Genomic DNA, 4117 nt, shown 5'->3' with positions numbered 1-4117 from the left:
TCTCTACTAAAAATACAAAAAAATTAGCCAGGCGTGGTGGCGGGTGCCTGTAGTCCCAGCTACTTGGGAGGCTGAGGCAGGAGAATGGCATGAACCCGAGGCAGAGCTTGCAGTGAGCCGAGATTGCGCCACTGAGCTCCAGCCTGGGCGACAGAGCAAGACTCCATCTCAAAAAAAAAAAAAATACAGTGCTTAGCACATAGCGAGTGCTCAAAAATGTAGTTATGGTTGTACATGCTTGTGTATCTTTAGTAATGATTTCTGTTATTTCTATATTTTTCCTCTGCTGAATCAATCGCCAGCTCTTCAATAATAATACCTTAATAATACTTTAGAATTTTTTTTCTCAGCTTACTGCAACCTCTGCCACCTGAGTTCAAGTGATTCTCCTGCCTCAGCCTCCTGAGTAGCTGGGACAACAGGCGTATGCCACCACACTCAACTAATTGTTTATTTTTAGTAGACACAGGGTTTCACCATGTTGGCCAGGCTGGTCTCAAATTCCTGACCTCAGGCAATCCACCCACCTCGGCCTCCCAAAGTGCTGGGATTACAGGCTTGAGCCACCGCGCCCGGCATACTTTAGAATTTTTTAAATCATGTCATCCTTGTGCAGGGACCATGCTAGTCTTCTTTGTATCATTCCAGTTTTAGAATATGTGCTGCCCAAGTGAGCACTACTTTATAATTTCCTTCCTTCCTTCCTTCCTTCCTTTCCTTCCTTCCTTTCCTTCCTTCCTTTCCTTCCTTCCTCCCTTCCTTCCTTTCTCTCTCTCTCTTTCTTTTTCTCTTTCTCTTTTTTTCTCTCTGTCTCCTTCCTTCCTTGTTTTTTTGAGATACTCTTGCTCTGTCACCAGGCTGGAGTGCAGTGGTGTAATCTCAGCTTACTGCAACCACCTCTGCCTCCCAGGTTCAAGTGATTCTCCTGTCACAGCCTGCCAAATAACTGGGATTACCAGCATGTGCCACCACGCCTAGCTAATTTTCACATTTTTAGTAGAAACAGCGTTTCACCATGCTGGCCAGGCTGGTCTTGAACTCCTGACCTCAAGTGATCTACCTGCCTTAACCTCCCAAAGTGCTAGGATTACAGGCATGAGCCACCACACCCGGCCTCTTTTCTTTTCTTTTCTTTCTTTCTTTTTTTTTTTTTTTAAGACTGAGTATTGCTCTGCCCCCAGGCTGGAGTGCAGTGGCGCAGATCTCGGCTCACTGCAAGCTCTGCCTCCCGGGTTCACGCCATTCTCCTGCCTCAGCCTCCAAAGTAGCTGGGACTACAGGCACCCGCCACCACACCCCGCTAATTTTTTGTGTTTTTAGTAGAGACGGGGTTTCACTGTGTTAGCCAGGATAGTCTCTCCATCTCCTGACCTCGTGATCTGCCCGCCTCGGCCTCCCAAAGTGCTGGGATTACAGGTGTGAACCACTGCACGCGGCCCTGGCCTCTGGCCTCTTTTCTTTTCTTTTCTTCTCTTTTTTTTTTTTTTGAGATGACGTCTCACTCCGTTGCCCAAGGTGGAGCAGTGGTGTGATCTCGGCTCACTGCAATCTCCACCTCCAGGGTTCAAGTGATTCTCCTGCCTTAGCCTCCCGAGTAGCTGGGACTACAGACACGTGCCACTATGCCTGGATAATTTTTATATTTTTAGTAGAGATGGGGTTTCACTATGTTGGCCAGGCTGCTCTCGAACTCCTGACCTTGTGATCCTCCTGCCTCGGCCTCCCAAAGTGCTGGAGTTACAGGCAGCAGCCACCGCACCTGGCCCCTTTCTTTGTTTAAAGACAGGGTCTCACTCTATCACCCAGGCTGGAGTGCAGTGGTGCTATCATGGTTCACTGTAGCCTTGACCTCCCAGGCTCAGGTGATTCTCCCACCTCAGCCTCCCAAGGGGCTGGGACTACAGAGGCACGCCCCTATGCCTGGCTAATTTTTTGTGCTTTTTGTAGAGACAGGGTTTCCTCCTGTAGCCTAGGCTTACAATTTTCAAGGTGCGGCCGCGTGCAGTGGCTGATGCTTGTAATCCCAGCACTTTGGGAGGCTGAGGCGGGTGGATCTCTGAGGTCAAGAGTTTAAGACCAGCCTAGCCAACATGGTGAAACCCCCTCTCTACTAAAAATTACAAAAATTAGCCGAGCGTGGTGGCATGGGCCTGTAATCCCAGCTACTCAGGAGGCTGAGGCAGGAGAATCGCTTGAATTAGGGAGGCAGAGGTGGCCATGAGCTGAGATCGTGCCACTGCACTCCAGCCTGCGTGACAGAGACTCTGTCTCAAAAAAACAAAAACAAAAACAACAATTTTCAAGGTGCTTTTACACATATTCTCTCATTTGGCCCACTCCAATCCTGAAAAATACAGAAGGAATTACTCACCCCACTTTGCAGATGAAGATAGAAATTCAGAATTTAACCTTGTTCAAAGGCTTGTCTCTGAACTGGTGCTAAATTTTAGGGTTCTATAGAGCCAGAATTCAGTGCCCCATCAACTTATATCCTTTGTGTGTCTCTGTTCCCAGCATGGTGCCACAAACAGCACCTCATCATTGTTTGGTGCCAGTCAGCACCTCATTGTTTGGTGGCATTGATTCTGTGGAGCAGACCTCTCAGGGAAGAGCTAATCCTGAAATGTAGGCACTTGGGTTTGACCATGAAGGAAGGAGAAAATGCTTAATTAAATCTATAATTTTTTTTTTTTTTTTTTTTTGAGACGGAGTCTCGCTCTGTCGCCCAGGCTGGAGTGCAGTGGCCGGATCTCAGCTCACTGCAAGCTCCGCCTCCCGGGTTCACGCCATTCTCCGGCCTCAGCCTCCCGAGTAGCTGGGACTACAGGCGCCCGCCACCTCGCCTGGCTAGTTTTTTGTATTTCTTAATAGAGACGGGGTTTCACCGTGTTAGCCAGGATGGTCTCGATCTCCTGACCTCGTGATCCGCCCGTCTCGGCCTCCCAAAGTGCTGGGATTACAGGCTTGAGCCACCGCGCCCGGCCATATTAATATATTTTAATTATAGATTTAATAGCCTTTGTGAAAGAGACTCCGTCTCAAAAAAAAAAAAAAAAAAAAAAAATCCCACAGAAGGGGAATGACTGCTAATGGCTAAGCTTTCTTTATGTCCTAACTTTGAAAATGTTCTAAATGTTGTAAATTTGGTTGTGGTGATGGTTGCACAAGTCTGTGAATAACTAAAAAATCATTCAATTGTACATTTTTTTCACACCTCTGAGACAAGTTCGAGAATCATACATTTTAAGTGGGTGATTTGCTTGGCATGTGAATTATGTCTCAATACAGCTGTTATTTTTTAAATTCACACAAATCAAATCCCAGGCCCAGATGTGGCACCAGTGAATTCTACCAAACATTTAAGGAAGAAATAATGCCAACTGGACATAAATGCTTGCAAACAATAGAAATAAACAGCTGGACCCAGTGGCTCATGCCTGTAATAGCAGCTCTTTGGGAGTCCAAGGCAGGTGGATCACTTGAGCCCAGGAGTTTGAGACCAGCCTGGGCAACATGGTAAAACCTGATCTCTACAAAAAAATACAAAGAACTAGCCATGCCAGGTGGCATGCACCTGTAGTCCCAGCTACTTGGGAGGCTTGAGTTGGGAGGAGTGCCTGAGTAGGGGAGGTTGAGGCTGCAGTGAGCCATGATTGTGCCATTGCACTCCAGCTTGGGTGACAGAGTGAGATTGTCTCAAAAAGAAAAATAAAAACAAAAAGAAAGAAGAAGACAGAAAAAAAAAAAAAAGGCTACTCTCCCCAATTCATTTTATTAGACAAACATAACCTTGATATTAAATCCAATAAAGACATTATAAGAAAGAGGGGTGGGCACAATGGTTCACACATGTAATCCCAGCACTTTGGGAGGCTTAGGCAGGAGGATTGCTTGAGGTCAAGAGTTCCCAACCTGGGCAACATAGTGAGACCTCATCTCTACAAAAGATTTTTTTTTTCTAATTAGCCAATTTAAAAATATTTTTAGGCCAGGCCCAGTGGCTCACTCCTGTAATCCCAGCACTTTGGGAGGCCGAGACAGATGGATCATGAGGTCAGGAGATAGAGACCATCCTGGCTAACACGGTGAAACCCCGTCTCTACTAAAAATACAAAAA

The sequence above is a fragment of the Mandrillus leucophaeus genome, unplaced genomic scaffold, assembly GCF_000951045.1.
Source record: "Mandrillus leucophaeus isolate KB7577 unplaced genomic scaffold, Mleu.le_1.0 Scaffold313, whole genome shotgun sequence".
NCBI lineage: Eukaryota > Metazoa > Chordata > Mammalia > Primates > Cercopithecidae > Mandrillus > Mandrillus leucophaeus.
This window is presented reverse-complemented; position numbering follows the sequence as displayed.